The 24,613-nt window shown below is 40.5% G+C and overlaps 1 protein-coding gene across 7 annotated transcripts in view; it reads left to right on the forward strand.

Moving 5' to 3' along the window:
* LOC139749349 (uncharacterized) overlaps positions 1-24,613 on the forward strand; it is a 113,195-nt gene that overhangs the window by 71,701 nt on the left and 16,881 nt on the right. The window contains exon 8 of one of the 7 annotated variants that reach the window (XR_011712951.1): positions 3,461-3,507. The exons of the other annotated variants lie outside the window; for them this stretch is intronic. The gene's annotated coding sequence lies outside the window, so the exon portion shown is untranslated. The remainder of the gene's footprint in view (positions 1-3,460; positions 3,508-24,613) is intronic. 7 annotated transcript variants of the gene reach the window in all.

Consider the following 24,613-nt stretch of genomic DNA (forward strand, 5'->3'; position numbering starts at 1 on the left):
TAGGGAACACAACAGAATCTTGAGGGACAACACTGTTGATAGAGAAGGGGAGTGGGTGGGGAGGCTGATCCATCAATAACCCTAGAGATAGATCAGCCAGAGAGGAAGCTAGATATGAGGTAACAAAGGGAGGGATGGAAGCTAAAAGAGGGGAGCTTAGAGGTGAGACCCCAATGCCACATCCTGTCAAAAGCTTTGGATTTGTCAAGGGTAACTACATAAGATTCCCAAAAATCTTTCAGTGATGATGACTAGATGCTAGCAAAATATGACAGAATATCACCGGTGGATCTCACCTTACGGAAGCCATACTGGTGATCAGGGAGAAATACCATTGTCTAAAGGCAAGGGAGGACAAAGTTTAGTGTTCAAACTACAGAGTTATAAGTTTGTTTAGCATACCTGGAAAGTTGTGTAGGAGAGTGGTGACTGACAGGATGAAGGCTTGTGTAGAGCATCAGATTGTGGAGGGACAATGTTATGTCAATGTTAAGTCAGGAGTGCTAGAGGGTGTGTGAATCAGATGTTTGCTTTGATGAAGAATGACCCATCCACTCATATACACGTATATATACATAAAATGCCCACATACGCACATATACATACATATACATATCATCATATACGTACATATACATATCAACATATACGTATACATACACATAGACATAAACATACATACACATGTACATATCCATACTTGCTTGCCTTCATCCATTCCTATCGCTACCCCAGACAACACGGCTGTGGGTCAATCAGGCCTCCTGTTGTCTGGTTCTCATGTAAACATAGATCCTATTTGTACGCTTCCTTTACTCAGCCTCTCCAAATGACTGAAACATTAAAGGAAACTTTTGATTTGCCTTCTCAGTAAAATTGTGCTCACTCCCACATCTTTATCAGTAAACCATTTCTTGCACAGTCACCATTCTTTATGCCACATATTGTCCTCCTCAGGCATTTAATTTCCATCACATCCTGTTTCTCCCTTTCCCTTGTGTCCAAGGCCTTACTTAGACTGGCATTAGTGCCTCTCAGTGCTTTTATTCCATCAAACTCTTTTGTCATTACCTTGGCAAATGCAGATCTGTTTTTTCATTAACACACTGGGGAACTTTACCCCCTACTCTGTGTTGTGACTCACTTCAGAACCCTGGTTCTATCTGCTGTCATGTCCTCTATCAGGTACTTGAAGCACTTCACATTCTCCAGGTCTTCCCTGTTCAAACTAATAATAAGGTTATCCTGTATCTCATTACCTTTAGTTCACATTTTGTTTTAGCCCTTCTTTTTGAAGTACTACCCAAAACTGTCACCAGACTCTAGAGTTTTTGTTTGGAGTTTGCCACCAGAACCATATTTTATTTCATTACTATACACAATGCACCCTCCCACCCTTCTAAAATACTACACACCCACCCCTCGCTTTAGGTCTGTATCCTGTATGTCCCTCACTATCATATCTATCAACAAATTAAACACCTAATGGTGATATCGCACATTCCTGGCACAGACCCACCTTTACCAGAAACCACTCACAGTATGATTCAACAAGCAAGACATGCAATGAATGCATTGTGCTAGCCCTGCCATTCTTGCAAGATCTTGTCATCGGTACTCATGGGTATGTAGGTAGTTACTCCTCCCTTCCTTGTGACACATGTTCCGTTTAGTAACTTTCCACTTATCCCATATGTCTGTTACAGGTTCCATAAGGCATCCTTGTCAACCATGTCATATGTTTTCTCCAGATCCATTAATGCCAAATTCAAGTTCCTTTCAAGTTTTTCTCTCAAATTTTTTTTCAAACAAATACCTGATCAGAAACCTTCTATCTCCCTTAAACCACATTGCTCTTCCCTCATCACTTGCTTTAAGAACAACACCACCCTTTCAGTCACCAGTTTTCCATACACTTTACTTGTTTTCCTCAATGGCCTTCTACCTCCATAACCTGAATATCATTTTTGTCCCTCTCTTTATAAGGACACTGTACATGTATTCCACCAATCCTTTACCACATTTCATGTTAAGCAAAGCTTTCACTACTGCCTGACTTTTCACCATCTCATTTGCCATAAGTTTCGTACTATGTGTCACATCTTTCTCTTTTCTAGTTTATCCTGCAGTCCACCAAAATACTCACTTCATGTCTTTATCACGCTACCTCGCAAACGCGGGAGACAGCGACAAAGTATAATAAAAAAAAAAAAAAAAGTCTTTATCACATCTACTTTGTTACCGCTTCCCCATATGCTGTCCTTACTGTCATCCCTATTTTTTGTATTGGTCTCTCCACATTATCACCTTTCAGAAAAATGTCAGTCTTTGTAATGGTGGCTCATACTCTTATCTCCCTAATAGGGATCTCATAGTTGCTCATACTCTTATCTCCATATCTCATAGTTGTTCATACTCTTATCTCCTTATCTCTCATTTTAACCTCTTTTTCAGCTCTTTTATATTTCTATTGACTTGCCTTTTTCATGTGTGCCCATCCATACACCTCCCTTTTCTCTTTCAACAGCAACTTAACTTCCTATGTCTCCACCCCACCTTCCACATGTCACTCCATTAATATCTTTTACTCTCACACTGTGCCCATTTCCATATTTCATACCACATCAAAAGTGACACCCCCTTCTTTTATTCTTGTCCTTGCACTTACCGCAAACTTTATTTTCATACCACTCTAATCCCTTACCAGTCATCATTTGTTTTGCCAAGTAGCGGAACATCAAGGTTTCTCTTATCAGATAAAGCCATTGTCTCTCCCTTCCTTTCATCCTGATTAAACCATGCACATTTTTCAGACTCCCCTAGCCTGGGCCTTCAAGGGAAAGTCCCTACTTTGCTCCTTTGTCTATCCCTACTCTTAGAAAGCTATAATATGAGCAAAAAGGGAGTCCATTTCCCTTGGTCCCACTCATCTTAATTCCCTTCCACTGAAAAGCTGAATGTAAACAGTAATAAGATTGTTTGTGATAGTGAAAGAGAATGGAAACTCATGGATTAATGTGGAAGGAGTAGAAAGGCATACAGATTTTTCGGAGCAGAAAACCTGCAAACTTATAGTATTACTAAGGAGGTGCAAATAATATCAGTCGTGGATTTGAAGCAAAATGTTTACAAGTCTGTGCTGGAGACATATGCATGGTTCAGCTATTAACCACTCTTATTGATAAATCAATCCATACATTAACAATTCTGTTGAGGAAAAAGTATTTTGCTTCATTCGAAGTAAAACATTAACCCATTACTATAAGTGATATCTATCCTCATTAGATTTAGATTATAGAAGCCTTTAATGATTTTGTGTGCTTGTATTAGATCACCTATTAAGTTTCTCTAAGTGAAATAGATTCGATTTGTTTGGCTCACAGGATTTGTATCTCAGGCCAGGAGTCAACTTGGTAGTTTGCCTATGTCCTCTCTTCATTCTGTCCTTGTCTTTCCTCAGGAAGAGTGACCAAAAGTGAACATAGCGTTCAAGATGAGGATGTGCCAGTGAGTTATGAAGAGTGAGGATATTTTCCTCAGGTTTAAATTCTAAAGCACTATCCATGAATCCAAAAAGTTTGTTTGCCTTTTTTTACTGCTCCTGTGCACTGCTTATTTGACTTTAGCTTACCAGAGATTATTATTTTCAATTCCTTTTCCTTGATTACTTTTTGTACTAAGTCTAACAGAGCTCATACTGTAGTTTGCCATTTTATTTGTACTAATGATATGTAATGCTTTGCACATATCTGTATTAAGATTCATTTGCCACCTTTTAGCCCAGGCCATTAGTTTTTCCATGTCAGTTTGAAGCTGTAAATGTTCAGTTTCTTTTGTACACTTATTTTCCAACTTAGTTTCATCTATGAATTTAGATATCATACAGTGGAGCCCATTATCAGCATCATTTATATATATATGAGGAAGCAAATTAGTCCCAAGACTGATCCTTGTGCTTGCCACTTGTTATGTCTGACCATTCTCAGGTTTGACCTGTAATCATTACTCTTACTTTATGGCAAGTTGACCAGTTTCCTAACCACCTAAGTGTAACCCCATTTATACCATGTGACTTAGTTAATAACCTTTGATATGGAACTTCAGTGAATACTTTTTGAAAATCAAAATAGATAACATCAACGCTTTACTTACACTATTTTTGTTGACTTTTTAAAAAGAAAGTCAAGTAAATTTGTCAAACGAGCAAATTCATCAGTTTCATCTGTGACATGCAGGAAATATGTGGATATTGTTCTTTCTTCTTTTGACTTCCATGTACCATCCTTTTTTTAAATGTGCTAAAGGCTAACATGTTGCACAAAAATATTATAGTTCTGTGTTTCATAAGTTGCCATGTCTTAGAGTGCAGTAAAGTATATGATGTTATAGTTCAAAGGCACAAGCACTATATATGGTAATTTTTTCTTTTGCTGCCTTTTGTACCTTTTCTTGATTTAGTGGATTAAGTTCTTTCTCATCATATCCTGTTTTCAATGCAGCATCTTGTGGTAACAGAATGACAGAGATAGACTTTGATCAAGTTTGACTTGTATCTTCTCAGATTTTACAGTAGATAGACTGAAAATGGGTGCTTTGGATTGCCTCTGATAATACCTGATGTTTATTTGATTGTTTTCATTGCATAAACCATGAAGATAAGTGCATGTAAAGAATGCTTTGATAGTAGTTAGTAATGAATTTTTTTTTTTTTTAAATATTTTGCAGAATTTTATTTATATGTGTCAGCATGATTAAGCATGATTTTTGTACCATCCTATCTTAAGTGGCAGCATGAATTGGAAGAATTTCATAGTTGTTAAAAAACTTTATTTCTAAAATGAGCTGTTACTTCAAAGTAGATCCTGTATGGTTAACAAGCTTTGCAATTGTGTGAAGTACTTTGTTGTCACAGATTTGTGATCTGGAACCTTGTAGAACCTAGTAAAGAAGAAACAGAATGGCACTAATGCTACTGAAAGACTATTATGAGTGTGCTGCAGGATAATATGTATATGTATGTATATCTCATTGTGTGTGGCCCCATTAAGCTATATTTTACTCATGTATGTTTCATATTTTTTTTTACTCTATTTTCATAGAATAAAGGGTTGGGTTCACTCAAGCACTATAAGCACAATGATAGGTGGAGTGTGCTGCCCTAGTCCAGCATTTGACCAGGACCTAGTAAAGACATGTCAAGCCCCATTGTTACTTTGGATTCCAAGCCCTCTTATTACCCCATCCCTTTTAATTTTCCCCTCCCATCCTTTAGTCAGTCATCATTTTCTTTCTATGAAAATATTCTGGTTAGTTATCATTCTTTTCACCTTGTATGTGGTTGGAATTTTGCCTAATGTTTGCTATACTGGTGAGGCCTACAATAGTACAGTCAAAATACATCTCAAATAGTATTTTCCACTTATTAACATGGTCACAACCATGAAAATAGTCAATATGGCAAAAGCATATTCAAGAAGGAAAAAAAACATCCTCAGTGAATGAATCAAACTTATGAAATACAGTGATTTGTAAAAGAAATTGTGAGACTTCTGCAATTTTATATTCAGAATGTTAACCTACTCATTTTCTTTGGAGTTTTCAAATCTGCTTTGTAGTGGCAAGTTTCATATATGATTAACCTTGAAAATGTACATTTTACATAGCTGGAGAAAAAGATGCAATATAGATTTGATCTTTGCCATAGTACTCTATGGTATTATCATAATAGTAACAAATCATCATTTATTAGCTTCATGATTATGCTCTTGATTATTACTGCTGACCTAGCTTTATAAAGTCGATAGAAAGGAATATACACCCTTTTATTTATTTTTCATACTTGATTGCCATTCCCTGCATTAGTGAGATTTTTGTTTGATAATCGTATTTTTATGTGTGCTATAAGCACATACACATTGAAGTATCCTGACGTGCAGTAAACACCTGCCTTCCCAACTCAGTCTTAAGCATTACCCTGCTATTGCTACATATATTAGGAACCACACTTCCCAGAGAAACACAAGTCACACTTTCCTGTCTGTGCTCTGGACATTACCTATGTCTTTATTTTTTCAAATATTGACTCAGCACTTCCCAAGGCCCTTTATATAAGGCTCATGATGCAACAATCACAATGAAGACACTAAACATTCACTACTCAGATACCATGCACTTTCATCACATAGATACACACACAGCATGATTACACTTTATGCCCTATGACCTATGGTCCTGCTCAGGAGTTTCATAGATATCGAAGGGACCGCTGGAGTAGGAAGAAAGTAAATATGCTCTAAATTGCATATGAAATAAACAAATACACAATAAAAAAGACCAACTGACTATTTGATTTAAGGTCATGGGTGTTGGGCCCATGAAGTGTGTTCAGGGGTGACTGAGGCTTGGGCATCTCAAATTTTTCTAACATATTAGATACCAACAATGCCTCCTTTTCTGTGGTATAAGTAATATAGTATCTAATTAGACTAATAGAATGAGAGGGATAGTCGTAATAGAATAAGAGGGATAGTCGTAGTTGTACAAGCATTGGGATAGCAGAAGAGAAAAAATAGGAAAATGTGGATGTACAGAGTGCTTCATATATATTCTTTCTTGTGTGACTGCTGCCAGTGAGAGGGATGGCTCAGGTAGTAGAGTAATGGCCCTGCCCACAACCCCTGCATATTTGAGGTATACTCCTATAACCACACTTTCTTATGTGACTCAGCTGCCGGGGAGAGTGAAGGCTGAGGTGGTAGGATATTGGCCTTTCCCAGTAACCCAGCCAAGTTAAGGAATATCTCATCCCCCACTCTTGGAACAATCCCATAGATAGTAGGCTTTTAACAGCAGCTGTCCAGGGTGGTACTGCCATTCCGACTCAGGAGGATTAAAGTAGTGCCAATAACCATAATACGCCCTTCATACTGAGATTGCTAGTGTTACTTTCTGCTTCTGTAGAACAGGACTAATGGGCTAGTCCTGCCATCTTCCCCTTACAGGCACCATACGCCTACTCAAATTTCACTTATCTTCTTCACATAAGTTCTCTTGCCACCTCATGTCTGCACAATCGTTTTTAGATATAGTCATGAAAAATCCAACAAGTTTATAGTCCCTAGTCTCAAGCTTCATGCAGTGGTAAGAACCTCTGGGTTCTCATCTGACTCTACTGCCAACGAGAGGGAGCTTTTGCGCAAGCCATCACTGCTTCCCTAAATACATCCCATTCCACCCCCACTCCCCTTACCTCCTTTGTTCTCACCTTTTTCCATTCTGTACTCAGTCTCTCCTAGTACTTCCTCACACAAGTCTCCTTCCCAAGCTCACTTACTCTCACCACTCTCTTCACCCCAACATTCTCTCTTCTTTTCTGAAAACCCCTACAAATCTTCACCTTCGCCTCCACAAGATAATGATCAGACATCCCTCCAGTTGCACCTCTCAGCACATTAACATCCAAAAGTCTCTCTTTCGCGTGCCTATCAGTTAACACGTAATCCAATAACACTCTCTGGCCATCTCTCTTACTTACATATGTATACTTATGTATATCTCACTTTTTAAACCAGGTATTCCCAATCACCAGTCCTTTTTCAGCACATAAATCTACAACCTCTTCACCATTTCCATTTACAACACTGAACACCCCATGTATACCAATTATTCCCTCAACTGCCACATTACTCACCTTTGCATTCAAATCACCCATCACTATAACCCGGTCTCGTGCATCAAAACCACTAACACACTCATTCAGCTGCTCCCAAAACACTTGCCTCTCATGATCTTTCTTCTCATGCCCAGGTGCATATGCACCAATAATCACCCATCTCTCTCCATCAACTTTCAGTTTTACCCATATTAATCGAGAATTTACTTTCTTACATTCTATCACATACTCCCACAACTCCTGTTTCAGGAGTACTGCTACTCCTTCCCTTGCTCTTGTCCTCTCACTAACCCCTGACTTTACTCCCAAGACATTCCCAAACCACTCTTCCCCTTTACCCTTGAGCTTCGTTTCACTCAGAGCCAAAACATCCAGGTTCCTTTCCTCAAACATACTACCTATATCTCCTTTTTTCACATCTTGGTTACATCCACACACATTTAGACACCCCAGTCTGAGCCTTCGAGGAGGATGAGCACTCCCCGCGTGACTCCTTCTTCTGTTTCCCATTTTAGAAAGTTGAAAAAAAAAAATACAAGGAGGGGAGGATTTCTGGCCCCCCCGCTCCCATCCCCTCTAGTCGCCTTCTACGACAGGCGAGGAATGCGTGGGAAGTATTCTTTCACCCCTATCCCCAGGGATAATATATATTATATACATACATACATACATACATACATACATACATACATACATACATACATACACATACATAAGCACATATACACACACACACACACACACACACACACACATATATATATATATATATATATATATATATATATATATATATATATATATATATATATATATATATTGGTTCTCAGTGAATGTAGGTTTGCGGCAGGGGTGTGTGATGTCTCCATGGTTGTTTAATTTGTTTATGGATGGGGTTGTTAGGGAGGTAAATGCAAGAGTTTTGGAAAGAGGGGCAAGTATGAAGTCTGTTGGGGATGAGAGAGCTTGGGAAGTGAGTCAGTTGTTGTTCGCTGATGATACAGCGCTGGTGGCTGATTCATGTGAGAAACTGCAGAAGCTGGTGACTGAGTTTGGAAAAGTGTGTGGAAGAAGAAAGTTAAGAGTAAATGTGAATAAGAGCAAGGTTATTAGGTACAGTAGGGTTGAGGGTCAAGTCAATTGGGAGGTGAGTTTGAATGGAGAAAAACTGGAGGAAGTGAAGTGTTTTAGATATCTGGGAGTGGATCTGGCAGCGGATGGAACCATGGAAGCGGAAGTGGATCATAGGGTGGGGGAGGGGGTGAAAATCCTGGGGGCCTTGAAGAATGTGTGGAAGTCGAGAACATTATCTCGGAAAGCGAAAATGGGTATGTTTGAAGGAATAGTGGTTCCAACAATGTTGTATGGTTGCGAGGCGTGGGCTATGGATAGAGTTGTGCGCAGGAGGATGGATGTGCTGGAAATGAGATGTTTGAGGACAATGTGTGGTGTGAGGTGGTTTGATCGAGTGAGTAACGTGAGGGTAAGAGAGATGTGTGGAAATAAAAAGAGCGTGGTTGAGAGAGCAGAAGAGGGTGTTTTGAAGTGGTTTGGGCACATGGAGAGGATGAGTGAGGAAAGATTGACCAAGAGGATATATGTGTCGGAGGTGGAGGGAACAAGGAGAAGAGGGAGACCAAATTGGAGATGGAAAGATGGAGGGAAGAAGATTTTGTGTGATCGGGGCCTGAACATGCAGGAGGGTGAAAGGAGAGCAAGGAATAGAGTGAATTGGAGCGATGTGGTATACCGGGGTTGACGTGCTGTCAGTGGATTGAAGCAGGGCATGTGAAGCGTCTGGGGTAAACCATGGAAAGCTGTGTAGGTATGTATATTTGCGTGTGTGGACATATGTATATGCATGTGTATGGGGGGGGGGGGGGGGGGTTGGGCCATTTCTTTCGTCTGTTTCCTTGCGCTACCTCGCAAGCACGGGAGACAGCGACAAAGTATGTGATAGAGTGTAAGAAAGTAAATTCTCGATTAATATGGGTAAAACTGAAAGTTGATGGAGAGAGGTGGGTGATTATTGGTGCATATGCACCTGGGCATGAGAAGAAAGATCAAGAGAGGCAAGTGTTTTGGGAGCAGCTGAATGAGTGTGTTAGTGGTTTTGATGCACGAGACCGGGTCATAGTGATGGGTGATTTGAATGCAAAGGTGAGTAATGTGGTAGTTGAGGGAATAATTGGTATACATGGGGTGTTCAGTGTTGTAAATGGAAATGGTGAAGAGCTTGTAGATTTATGTGCTGAAAAAGGACTGATGATTGGGAATACCTGGTTTAAAAAGCGAGATATACATAAGTATACTTATGTAAGTAGGAGAGATGGCCAGAGAGCGTTATTGGATTACGTGTTAATTGACAGGCGTGCGAAAGAGAGACTTTTGGATGTCAATGTGCTGAGAGGTGCAACTGGAGGGATGTCTGATCATTATCTTGTGGAGGCTAAGGTGAAGATCTGTATGGGTTTTCAGAAAAGAAGAGTGAATGTTGGGGTGAAGAGGGTGGTGAGAGTAAGTGAGCTTGAGAAGGAGACCTGTGTGAGGAAGTACCAGGAGAGACTGAGTACAGAATGGAAAAAGGTGAGAACAATGGAAGCAAGGGGAGTGGGGGATCAATGGGATGTATTTAGGGAATCAGTGATGGATTGCGCAAAAGATGCTTGTGGCATGAGAAGAGTGGGAGGTGGGTTGATTAGAAAGGGTAGTGAGTGGTGGGATGAAGAAGTAAGAGTATTAGTGAAAGAGAAGAGAGAGGCATTTGGACGATTTTTGCAGGGAAAAAATGCAATTGAGTGGGAGATGTATAAAAGAAAGAGACAGGAGGTCAAGAGAAAGGTGCAAGAGGTGAAAAAAAGGGCAAATGAGAGTTGGGGTGAGAGAGTATCAGTAAATTTTAGGGAGAATAAAAAGATGTTCTGGAAGGAGGTAAATAAAGTGCGTAAGACAAGGGAGCAAATGGGAACTTCAGTGAAGGGCGCAAATGGGGAGGTGATAACAAGTAGTGGTGATGTGAGAAGGAGATGGAGTGAGTATTTTGAAGGTTTGTTGAATGTGTTTGATGATAGAGTGGCAGATATAGGGTGTTTTGGTCAAGGTGGTGTGCAAAGTGAGAGGGTTAGGGAAAATGATTTGGTAAACAGAGAAGAGGTAGTGAAAGCTTTGCGGAAGATGAAAGCCGGCAAGGCAGCAGGTTTGGATGGTATTGCAGTGGAATTTATTAAAAAAGGGGGTGACTGTATTGTTGACTGGTTGGTAAGGTTATTTAATGTATGTATGACTCATGGTGAGGTGCCTGAGGATTGGCGGAATGCATGCATAGTGCCATTGTACAAAGGCAAAGGGGATAAGAGTGAGTGCTCAAATTACAGAGGTATAAGTTTGTTGAGTATTCCTGGTAAATTATATGGGAGGGTATTGATTGAGAGGGTGAAGGCATGTACAGAGCATCAGATTGGGGAAGAGCAGTGTGGTTTCAGAAGTGGTAGAGGATGTGTGGATCAGGTGTTTGCTTTGAAGAATGTATGTGAGAAATACTTAGAAAAGCAAATGGATTTGTATGTAGCATTTATGGATCTGGAGAAGGCATATGATAGAGTTGATAGAGATGCTCTGTGGAAGGTATTAAGAATATATGGTGTGGGAGGAAAGTTGTTAGAAGCAGTGAAAAGTTTTTATCGAGGATGTAAGGCATGTGTACGTGTAGGAAGAGAGGAAAGTGATTGGTTCTCAGTGAATGTAGGTTTGCGGCAGGGGTGTGTGATGTCTCCATGGTTGTTTAATTTGTTTATGGATGGGGTTGTTAGGGAGGTAAATGCAAGAGTTTTGGAAAGAGGGGCAAGTATGAAGTCTGTTGTGGATGAGAGAGCTTGGGAAGTGAGTCAGTTGTTGTTCGCTGATGATACAGCGCTGGTGGCTGATTCATGTGAGAAACTGCAGAAGCTGGTGACTGAGTTTGGTAAAGTGTGTGGAAGAAGAAAGTTAAGAGTAAATGTGAATAAGAGCAAGGTTATTAGGTACAGTAGGGTTGAGGGTCAAGTCAATTGGGAGGTGAGTTTGAATGGAGAAAAACTGGAGGAAGTGAAGTGTTTTAGGTATCTGGGAGTGGATCTGGCAGCGGATGGAACCATGGAAGCGGAAGTGGATCATAGGGTGGGGGACGGGGCGAAAATTCTGGGGGCCTTGAAGAATGTGTGGAAGTCGAGAACATTATCTCGGAAAGCAAAAATGGGTATGTTTGAAGGAATAGTGGTTCCAACAATGTTGTATGGTTGCGAAGCGTGGGCTATGGATAGAGTTGTGCGCAGGAGGATGGATGTGCTGGAAATGAGATGTTTAAGGACAATGTGTGGTGTGAGGTGGTTTGATCGAGTGAGTAACGTAAGGGTAAGAGAGATGTGTGGAAATAAAAAGAGCGTGGTTGAGAGAGCAGAAGAGGGTGTTTTGAAGTGGTTTGGGCACATGGAGAGAATGAGTGAGGAAAGATTGACCAAGAGGATATATGTGTCGGAGGTGGAGGGAACGAGGAGAAGAGGGAGACCAAATTGGAGGTGGAAAGATGGAGTGAAAAAGATTTTGTGTGATCGGGGCCTGAACATGCAGGAGGGTGAAAGGAGGGCAAGGAATAGAGTGAATTATAGCGATGTGGTATACCGGGGTTGACGTGCTGTCAGTGGATTGAATCAAGGCATGTGAAGCGTCTGGGGTAAACCATGGAAAGCTGTGTAGGTATGTATATTTGCGTGTGTGGACCTATGTATATACATGTGTATGGGGGGGGGGTTGGGCCATTTCTTTCGTCTGTTTCCTTGCGCTACCTCGCAAACGCGGGAGACAGCGACAAAGTATAAAAAAAAAAAAAAAAATATATATATATATATATATATATATATATATATATATATATATATATATATATATATATATATATATATATATATATAGGTAGCGCAAGGAAACAGACGAAAGAAATGGCCCAACCCCCCCCATACACATGTATATACATAGGTCCACACACGCAAATATACATACCTACACAGCTTTCCATGGTTTACCCCAGACGCTTCACATGCCTTGATTCTATCCACTGACAGCACGTCAACCCCGGTATACCACATAGCTCCAATTCACTCTATTCCTTGCCCTCCTTTCACCCTCCTGCATGTTCAGGCCCCGATCACACAAAATCTTTTTCACTCCATCTTTCCACCTCCAATTTGGTCTCCCACTTCTCCTCGTTCCCTCCACCTCCGACACATATATCCTCTTGGTCAATCTTTCCTCACTCATTCTCTCCATGTGCCCAAACCATTTCAAAACACCCTCTTCTGCTCTCTCAACCACGCTCTTTTTATTTCCACACATCTCTCTTACTCTTACATTACTTACTCGATCAAACCACCTCACACCACATATTGGCCTCAAACATCTCATTTCCAGCACATCCACCCTCCTCCGCACAACTCTATCCATAGCCCACGCCTCACAACCATACAACATTGTTGGAACCACTATTCCTTCAAACATACCCATTTTTGCTTTCCGAGATAATGTTCTCGACTTCCACACATTCTTCAAGGCTCCCAGAATTTTCGCCCCCTCCCCCACCCTATGATTCACTTCCGCTTCTATGGTTCCATCCACTGCCAGATCCACTCCCAGATATCTAAAACACTTTACTTCCTCCAGTTTTTCTCCATTCAAACTTACCTCTCAATTGACTTGACCCTCAACCCTACTGTACCTAATAACCTTGCTCTTATTCACATTTACTCTTAACTTTCTTTTTTCACACACTTTACCAAACTCAGTCACCAGCTTCTGCAGTTTCTCACATGAATCAGCCACCAGTGCTGTATCTTCAGCGAACAACAACTGACTCACTTCCCAAGCTCTCTCATCCCCAACATACTTCATACTTGCCCCTCTTTCCAAAACTCTTGCATTCACCTCCCTAACAACCCCAACCATAAACAAATTAAACTACCATGGAGACATCACACACCCCTGCCACAAACCTGGGGATAGGGGATAGGGGAGAAAGAATACTTCCCACACATTCCTCATGTGTCGTAGAAGGCGACTAAAGGGGATGGCAGCGCGGGGCCAGAAACCCTACCCTCCTTGTATTTCAACTTTCTAAAAGGGGAAACTGAAGAAGGAGTTATGCGGGGAGTGCTCATCCTCCTCCAAGGCTCAGATTGGGGTGTCTAAATGTGTATGGATGTAACCAAGATGAGTAAAAAGGAGAGATAGGTAGTATGTTTGAGGAAAGGAACCTGGATGTTTTGGCTGAGTGAAACGAAGCTCAAGGGTAAAGGGGAAGAGTGGTTTGGGAATGTTTTGGGAGTAAAGTCCTCAAACATCTCATTTCTAGCACATCCATCCTCCTGCGCACAACTCTATCCATAGCCCACGCCTCGCAACCATACAACATTGTTGGAACCACTATTCCTTCAAACATACCCATTTTTGCTTTCCTAGATAATGTTCTCGCTTCCACACATTCTTCAAGGCTCCCAGGATTTTCGCCCCCTCCCCCACCCTATGATTCACTTCCGCTTCCATGGTTCCATCTGCTGCCAGATCCACTCCCAGATATCTAAAACACTTTACTTCCTCCAGTTTTTCTTCATTCAAACTTACCTCTCAATTGACTTGACCCTCAACCCTACTGTACCTAATAACCTTGCTCTTATTCACATTTACTCTTAACTTTCTTCTTCCACACACTTTACCAAACTCAGTCACCAGCTTCTGCAGTTTCTCACATGAATCAGCCACCAGCGCTGTATCATCAGCGAACAACAACTGACTCACTTCCCAAGCTCTCTCATCCACAACAGACTTCATACTTGCCCCTCTTTCCAAAACTCTTGCATATATATATATATATATATATATATATATATATATATCCCAGGGGATAGGGGATTAAGAATACATCCCATGTATTCCCTGCGTGTCGTAGAAGGCGACTAAAAGGGGAGGGAGCGGGGGGCTGGAAATCCTCCCCTCTCTCTCTCTCTCTCTCATTTTTTTTTTTTTTCCCAAAAGAAGGAACAGAGGGGGCCAGGTGAGGATATTCCAAAAAAGGCCGAGTCCTCTGTTCTTAACGCTACCTCGCTATTGCGGGAAATGGCGAATAGTAAAAAAAAAAATATATATATATATATATATATATATATATATATATATATATATATATATATATATATATATATATATATATATTATCCCTGGGGATAGGGGAGAAAGAATACTTCCCACGCATTCCTCACGTGTCGTAGAAGGCGACTAAATGGGACGGGAGCAGGGGGCCAGAAACCCTCCCCTCCTTGTATTTAACTTTCTAAAAGGGGAAACAGAAGAAGGAGTCACACGGGGTGTAATTATGTACATGTGTATGTATGTATATGTCTCTGTGTGTATATATATGTGTACATTGAGATGTATAGGTATGTATATTTGCATGTGTGGACGTGTGTGTATATACATGTGTATGTGGGTGGGTTAGGCCATTCTTTCGTCTGTTTCCTTGCGCTACCTCGCTTACGCGGGAGACAGCGACAAAGTAAAATGAATAAATTGATATATCTATATACATACATACATACATACATACATACCCATTCACACACATATACATAACATATACTTGCTTGCCTTCATTCATTCCTGGCACTACCCTGTCCCACAGTAAACAGCATCTCTACCCCATGCTTCAGCGAAGTAGTGCCAGGAAAATAGACAAAAAAGGCCACATTCATTCACACTCGGTCTCAAGCTGTCTTGTATAATGCACCAAAAGCACAGTTTACCCCACGTGTTTCATATGCCGTGGTTCACAGCATGTCGACCCAGGTATACCACATCATTCCTTGCACATCCCTCACCCTCCTGTATGTTCAGGCCCTGATCGCTCAGAATCTTTTTCACTCCATCCTTCTGCCTCTAGTTTGGTCTCCTGCTTCTCCTTGTTCCCTCCACCTCCGACACAGATATGCTCTTTGTCAATCTTTCCTCACTCATTCTCTTTATATGTCCAAACCATTTTAGCATACCATATATCTAGTACCTCTCCTAATATCTTTCTTCTCTCTGAGACCCAAATGTCTAATGATGTTCTCATTAGCTCCTCTCTCATATCCAACAGTTCTCTTCACTTATGATTCCAGGTCAGAGGTGGTGTCTGTGCTTATTTCAACATCAACATAGATATGACACACCTCAAGGACCCAAGGTCCCCAAACTTTGATGTTACTTGGCTCAAGGTCTATCTCTCAGCTACCACTGCTTTCTTCTGTTTTGCCTGCTATTATTCTAATTCTGCAGATTTTATAAATCTCTTCAACTGTTGAAACCTTGCCATGGGGCAATGACTTCCTCTCATCCATAAGCTAAGATCCTGTACCTAGCAGGATTTCAATGTTCACCATAGGGAATGGTTGACCTCCTACCATATGGATAATGGGAGAGTTGAAGGCCTCACATTTACCATTCTCAGTGTTATAAAGCAAATTATCACTCACCCAACCCATTATAACTTGACCACTGTGAGCGCTCTTCTAATATTCTTGATCTGTTTTTCACCTCAAATTCTTTGCACTGTTACTGTACAAGATCGCTTCCATTTGGCTCATCTGACCTTACTCTCATAAATGTGTGCTTCCATTTGGCTCATCTGACCACACTGTCATAAATGTGTCTATTTTAACAGCACCTCCCCCTCCAGCAGCACCTTCTAAACATAATTATTGGCACCTCAACAAAACCGACTGGGATAACTTGCAGAAATAATTTTTTTAAATTCCTTTGGTAAATTATAATCTCTTTTATGATGATTTTCTGTCTTAGACAAATGCATATTAGAGGCTGTTGTGGAAATGGAAGCATTTATCCCCTCGTCCCCCAAGGCAGCCATTTCGTGAATGCATGGTTCAATTGTTCCAGTTCTGAGGCCATTCAGGCATATCAGACTTGAAAAAATTCATTCCTCCAACTCCCATTCATCATTTATGACTGCCCATGATCGCTGCAAGTACGTTATCCATGAGACAAAACATTCTTTCATTCTAAGAAAATGAGATAACATCTCTTCATCTGCTGATATAGGTCCTTCTGGTGTTTAGCCATTGGTGTCATCAACAACCCCTGTCACTACCTTTCCTTCACTCTTTCATTCTGACAGTACTATAGCTGTCTCTGGTGGACAAAGCAATTCTCTTTGGTTCCTATTTTTCCTCTAACTCTACCATAGATAACTAACATTCTTGCATCCCTGATGAAACCCTTATAAATGCTATGCCCCTTCCTGTAAGTTCTTTTCAAACTGTCTGAAGAGCACTTCTTTCTCTCTGGACACAAGCAAGGCTTGTGGAACTTATGGCATCTATCCCTTTGTACTAAAGAATTGTACCTCCAAACTTGCTCCTGTGCTTGCTTGTCTGTTCCATTTCTGTTTAAAAATAAGAACTTTTCTTTCTTCTTGGAAGCATATGTTGGTACATCCCAAGAAGGATAATTGTTATAACTCCTGTAGCTATTGCCCTGTTGCTTTGACATTTACAATTTCCAACTCCATTATCCTCAGAAATCTTAAATCACACAGTCTTCTCTTTGATCACTGGTATGACTAACATAAGGCAAGATTCAATAGTGATATTCTCCCCTATCTTAACTGATGTCTAGTCATCATCCCTGAAAGATTTTGGGGAATCCTGTGTGGTTGCGTGTGATATATCCAAAGCTTTTAACTGGGTGTGTCAATAGGGTATCATCTCTGAGCTCCCCTCTTTTGATTTCGTGCTTCACTTTGATTTTTCTTAGACCAGTCTATCGCTATGGATGTTGATGGATCAGTCTCTCCCCCTTTCTCCATCAACAGTCATGTTCCTCAAGGTTCTGTCCAGTCTCCAACACTTTTTCTGCTATTTATCAACAATTTACTTTCTTTTGCATATAGCCAAATGCACTCATATGCTGGAATCTTAAAACTGCATTCCTCCACATCCTTCAGATCTGCTTCTTATCACCTGAGCTGCATCTCTTCATGACACAACTTCCTCAATAAACTCAGAGAGAATATCTCAGTGAGGTAGGTGAAATCTAGTTATGTTTAATGCCTCCAAAACCCAGTTTCTGCCCATGTCACTCAAAAATTCCCTAAAAGATTCCTCTTTCCTTTGATGGATCTTACTGTACTTCCACCTCTTGAGTCGTTGAACATACAAGGTATTGCTGTAACATCCTCATTTTCTTGGAAATCTTACATTGCAGAAATAGCTAGGTCTGCCTCTAAGAAACTGGGAGTCCTGTTCAGATGTCAACATTTCTTTTTCTGTGAACATTTGCTCCATATATACAAAGGCTTGATCACTCCTTGAGTTGCCAGTGACCACATAGAACCTTACATAGTACTGCATGGTCTAGCTAGTTGTCAGAGCATATAAGCAGCCAGCTCTCAAGAGCAAAAACAGAGTAATACCTGTAAATGTGGGAAAGTGAACCAAGATTGTGGTGCAGGGCAAGTGGGTCAAGTTAAAAGTTTGCCTGGTAGAGTTGATAAGTTGGACTGCTGTCAACTAAGCTCTGTGAAACAGGGTCACAAAGCCAGAACCACTCCAGATGTGAGAGTAGTACTTTATACAAGGTTGGTTCAATTGTTTATGTAAACAGAGTAACTGATCAGAAGTATAATGATTTTGACATCTAAACAGGACTCGCACTTTCTTAGAGGAAGACTTAGCTAGATCTCTAATGTTGGGTTTCCAGGATAGTGTGGATGTTACACTGAGACCAAGTAAGTTCACTGACTTGAAAGGTGGAATAACACATCTGTCAAAGAAGAGAGGAAAAGTTTGAGAAGTTTTCGATAGAGAGATGGGCAGAAACTGGATCTTGGAGTCATTGACCTGTGCCAGATTTTGTCCACTCTACTGAGGTATCCTGTTCAAGTCAGTTTTTTGAGGAAGTTGTGCCAAGATGAGATGCACATTGAATGAGATAAGAAGGAGCAGAGTTGAAGGAATGCAGTGTTCAAGTCAATATCATAGTGCATATGTTTATTTGCAGAAGAATGGATGTCATTGATGTAAAGGAGAAAAAGTGTAGGAGAAAAAGTGTAGGAGATTAATCAGAACCTTGAGGAACACTGCTGTTGATGGAGAAAGAGGGAGTGTCTGGTCCATCAACAATCACGGAAATGAACTGACTAGAGAGTAAGCTAGATATGAGGGAGCAAAGTGAGGGAAGGAAGCCAGAAGAGGGGATCTTAGAGATGAGACCCTAGTGCCACACCCTGTTAAAAGCTTTGAAAATATCAAGGGCAATCAAATAGAATTCCCAAAAATATTTCAGGATGATTACCAGACATTGGTAAGATAGGAAAAAATATCACCTACAGATCTCACTTTGCAGAGACCATACTAGTGATCAGGGAAAAAACTGTGAATTCAAGATATTTGAGGATATGGAAGTCAAGAAGGGATTCAAAAACTTTGGAAACAGTAGATGTCAAAGCACCAGGACAATAGATAGAGGGGTTAGAACAGGTCACCCTTCTCAGAGATGGGATGTACCAACTTGTGCTTCCAAGAAGAGAGAAAGGTTCTAGGCTTTAAGCAGAAACAAAACAGACGAGCAAGCACAGGTGCAAGTTCAGAGGTAAACTTTTTCCGTACATGCAGATGATGCCACCAGCTTTTTGGATGGTTTGAAGATATGGGGAGCAGAATAGGATTAGTAAGAGGAACATCAAGGGATGAAGGAATGTTTGAGTCGTCCAGTTTGGAGTTAAAAGAGAAACAAACGAAAAACAGTTGCTTTGTTTATGGGAGAGACAGCTGTAATACTGTCAGAATGGAAAAGTGAAGGAGAGGTAGAGCAACAGAAGTTGTTGGTGATGCCCTTAGCTAAAAACCAGAAAGACTTATCAGTGGATGAAAAGGAAAGGTTAATGGACTTCCTTTGAATGAAGGAATGCTTTGCTTCATGGATAATGAAATTGCAGTGATTACGGGAAGTGTTAAATGCTGAATGGGAGTTGGAGGAAAGAGAGTTTTTCCAAGCCCAATATGCCTGATCCCTTACCTGAATGGCCTCAGAAGAGGAACAGTTGAACTATTGGTTAGAAGTGTTGGTTGTCTTGGTGGAAGAGGGGATGAATACTTCCATTCCTACAATAGCTTCTGCTATGCCTTTTACTGAGACAGAAGCATCACCACATAACAGGAAGTAATTTACCCAAGGAAAGTCAGAGAAGAATTTCCCTAAGTTATCCTGGGAAGCTTTTTTTAAGATACCGATATTTATGTTTAGAAGAGGCTGGTAGAGGGGGAGGTGTTATTAGAATAGATACATATAAGAGATTGTGGTCAGATGGATCAGCTGGGGGCAATGTTATGTAGCTACAGTGTAAAGGATTAGAGGTGAAAAACAGATCCAAAATATGAGAAGAGTGCTCACAGCTGTCAGGAATAAAGGTGAAAATTTCCTCTAGATCATTGAGAATGGAGAACTTGAGGGTTTCCATCCCCCTGCCATCTGCCTGGGAGGAGTGCAACATTCCCTATGATGAATGTTGAAATCCCATATGTTAAGGATCTCAGCCTGCATGTGGGAGGATATCTCTGCCTCATGGTAGGGGTTTAGATAGTTGAAGAATGTTAAGAGATTTGCAGGATTAGGAGTGCAGTAGGTGACACTAAGGAGAACAGTGGTGGTTAGAAGACATTATAAGCCAGATTGTAGCAAAGTTTTGGGACTTGAGGTTTTCGAGGCATGCCACGTGTGTTGATGTTGGAATATGTACAGACACTGCCTTTGAACTAGAATCATGAGTGAAGATTATAGATGAATATGAGAAAGGGGCTAGTGAGAACATCATGAAATAATTAGGCCTCAGAGAGGAGGAAAATATGAAGAGAGGTACAAGACAGATGGTGTTCAACAGGAAGAGAGTTAATATAAAGACCATAAATGTTGGGGTAGTGAACAGGAAAAAAGGTAGGTCTGTTAGAAAAGAAAAGATCATGGGAGGGTCTGGGACTACTCCTGTCTGAGCCTTCCCTCTCATTAGCAGTAGAGTCAGGCAGGGACCCAGAGATTCTCAGCACCTCATGATGCTAGGGACTAGGGGCCATAAGTTTGTTGGACTCTATCATGATTACAGTTAAAAGTGATAGTGCAAACATGAGATGGCAAGAGAAGTTTATTCATTTATTATACACAATTGCTGTTTCCCGCATCAGCAAGGTAGCGCTAGGAAACAGATGAAGAATGGCCCATCCTCTCATATACACGTATATATACTTATGTGAAGAAAATAAGTGCAATTTGAACAGGTGTAGAGTGTCTGTAAGGAGAAGATGGCACAACTAGTCTGGTAGTCCTGTTTGATGAGATAGAAAGTAATACCAGCATTCCTAGCATGGAGAGTGTAAGGTGGTTTGGGCACTCCCATAAAGCTGCTATCAACAGCCTACTATTGAGCATTCTTTCCTTTTAAGTGTTTATTAATTTGGTACTATATATTTTGATACAGGTTTTACTTCTCTAATATGGCACTCCCATGGTCTGGAACTTTTGAATCTGCCACTATTAGTTTGTGGATCTGCCACCAGGGTGGTGCTACTAGCAAGTTAGCAGTGTTAAGGCAACAAAATCTGTTTACTATGCAGCCAAGCTAATTAACAGTCCTTATAATTTCTTGTATTCAGCTGTATTTTAGCCCTTCAGGATGTCATCCAAAAGACCGAGGGTGCAGATTGTGCTAGTGCTAATAAGCATAAGCGTAAATCATGATCTGTGCTTGAAAAGTTTGAGCTACTGAAAAAATTAGATAAAAGAACTTCTGTGAAGACTTTGTGTGAGGACTATGAGATCAGAAACAAAAGAAGCAGATTTTGTAATTTTTTGCTGAAAATGAAAACCAGAAAAATTTAAAGTTTCAGATAACTTTGAAAGGTGCCAGGAGTACAGAATTAGACTGTGCATTTTTATAAAGTGGTTTAAGCTCTGACATAATGAAGGTGTAAACATCTCTGGGGAGATGCTTAGTGAGCAGGCTAAAGTTTTTCATAGAGAACTAAAGCTAGACCATGACTGTGAATATTTGCACGGATGGTTACACAAGTTTAAGTGGAGACATGGAATTTCAGTACATAATGTGTGTGGTGAAAAGCGTAGTGCTGACACAGAAGCTGCGACAAAGTTTGTAGATGAATTTGCACAGTCAGTGGCAGCAGAGAACTTGGTCCTAGAACACCCTGTATTGGCGTCATATGCCACGAAAAATCCTTGCTCAAGATATTGGGGGAGTCTCTATCTGGGGAAAGGATGCTAAAGATAGGGTAACAATGCTTGGCTGCAGCACTGCTGCAGGAACACATAAAACCAAGCTTATGGTGATTGGTAAGTGTTCACCCAAGGGCCTTTGAAGGGGTGAAAATTCTTCCATTCATCTATCGTAATACTTAAAAAAGGGTGGATAACAAGTGAACTTTTTCTTGAATGGTTTGAAAATTACTTCGTGCACAGTGCTAGACACTGTAACTCTGCTGGCTTCAATCCAAAATGTAGAAATATTTTTGATTTTAGATAATTGTTCAGCACACCCCAAAGCAGAACTTTTAATGAAATACAATGCTTTTGGTTTATACCTCCCTTCTAACTGCATCTCTCTGATTCATCCCGGTGACTAGGGCATATTACGTTAATTGAAATCTAAATACAGATTGGAGCTCATGCACCATTTCCTTGTCACATTGAATAATGGGAAGCTACCTGCAGATTTCATGAGGGAATTTAACTTAAAAGATATGATATGGTCCTTAGCTTCTACCTGGAATAAAGTTGAGAAAAGTACACTGCAAGATTGTTGGCACAAAGTGTGGCCAAGCTTAATGTATCTGGACGAGGAAAGGAATGAACTTGACTTCTCTGGATTTAGAGTTTCTAGTGATAAGATATTGATCCAAGAATTGGTTGAGTATGCTAGGAATATGACTAACCCAAAGTGTTCTGCAATAACCAAAGAGATTGCAGAGGAAAACCTAGAGAAATGAATGAACATTGATAATGATGAGCCTGTTGTTTATCAACCAACTGATCAAGAAATCAAGGAAGTGGTTCAGCAAGGTGAGAAGAAACAAGATCATCTTGAAGAAAGTGCAGAGGAAAACAAGGAAGAGGAAGAAGGAATTCCTGTTGATAAATGTATCCAGATAATGAGAGATTTAATTGCAGGACTGGAGCAAAGGCCAGAATAAGAAATTATGTCTGTTTATTTGATTTAGAAGATTAACTAAGGAAAAGCCAAAGTACCAGAAGCAAACTGCATTGCAACAGTGGTTGAAGAAGATTGTTGATAACACTGCCAAAGCTCATTCCAACCTAGAAAATCCACTTCCCTGAACTTCCTCTGCCCCTAATTTGCAACTATCTGCTGACCATGAAGACCATGCTGATCTTGATGTACTTCTGATGTAATCTGATGTAACATTTTCTGTGGTCTGGCAATGGCCAGTCCGAAGGTTGCCAGATTACAGAGATACAGCAGGTTAAAAAAAAAAGAAGAAAAAAGTCATATTCTTGTACTGTGGTACCCCCGAAAGAAACAAATGGTTATGTTGACAGTGAATACAAACTTATAATCACCTTATTCCCTGCATGTTTTAGAAGGCAACCAAAGGGAGCAGGAGTGGAATGCTTCTCGTATTTCATTTTCTAAAAGATGGAACAGAAGTAGCAGCCAAGTGGGTAGTGCTCATCATCCTTGAAGGCTCAGGCTGGGTTGTCTAAATGTAACCAAGATGGGAAGAGAAGAGAGATAAGTGGTATGATTGAGGAAAGAAACCTGGATGTTCTGCCTCGTGAGTGAAACAAAGTTCAACATTAAAGGGGAAGAATAGTTTAGAAATGTCTTAGGGGTAAAGTCATAGGCTGGCGAGAGGACCAGAGTTGTGGAAGGAATAGCTCTACTTGTGAAGCAGGAATTGTATGAGGGTTTGAAAAAATGTAAGGAAGTGAATTTTAGCCTGATATTGGTAAAACTGAAAGTGAGTGGCAGGAGATGAATGATTGTAGTGCTTATGCACTTGGGCATGAGAAGAAAAGTCACAAGAACACATATTTTGAGAGCAGCTGAGTGAGTGTATCAGCAGTTTTGATGTAAGTGAGTAGATATTAATGATGGGTGATTTGAATGTGGTGAATAGTGTGGCACTTAAGGGTATACATACGGGGCATGGGGTGTTCAGTTTTATGAATGGAAAAGGTGAACTGCTTGTAGAGTGGTGTGATGCAAAAAGACTGGTTATTGTATTATATATTATATTATTTTTATGTTTTATATTATTATTTATTATTATTATTATGTTTGAGGAAAGGAACCTGGATGTTTTGGCTCTGAGTGAAACGAAGCTCAAGGGTAAAGGGGAAGAGTGGTTTGGGAATGTCTGGGGAGTAAAGTCAGGGGTTAGCGAGAGGACAAGAGCAAGGGAAGGAGTAGCAATACTCCTGAAACAGGAGTTGTGGGAGTATGTGATAGAATGTAAGAAAGTAAATTCTCGATTAATATGGGTAAAACTGAAAGTTGATGGAGAGAGGTGGGTGATTATTGGTGCATATGCACCTGGGCATGAGAAGAAAGATCATGAGAGGCAAGTGTTTTGGGAGCAGCTGAAGGAGTGTGTTAGTGGTTTTGATGCACGAGACCGGGTTATAGTGATGGGTGATTTGAATGCAAAGGTGAGTAATGTGGCAGTTGAGGGAATAATTGGTATACATGGGGTGTTCAGTGTTGTAAATGGAAATGGTGAAGAGGTTGTAGATTTATGTGCTGAAAAAGGACTGATGATTGGGAATACCTGGTTTAAAAAGCGAGATATACATAAGTATACTTATGTAAGTAGGAGAGATGGCCAGAGAGTGTTATTG

The sequence above is a fragment of the Panulirus ornatus genome, chromosome 1 (genome assembly GCF_036320965.1).
Source record: "Panulirus ornatus isolate Po-2019 chromosome 1, ASM3632096v1, whole genome shotgun sequence".
Lineage (NCBI taxonomy): Eukaryota > Metazoa > Arthropoda > Malacostraca > Decapoda > Palinuridae > Panulirus > Panulirus ornatus.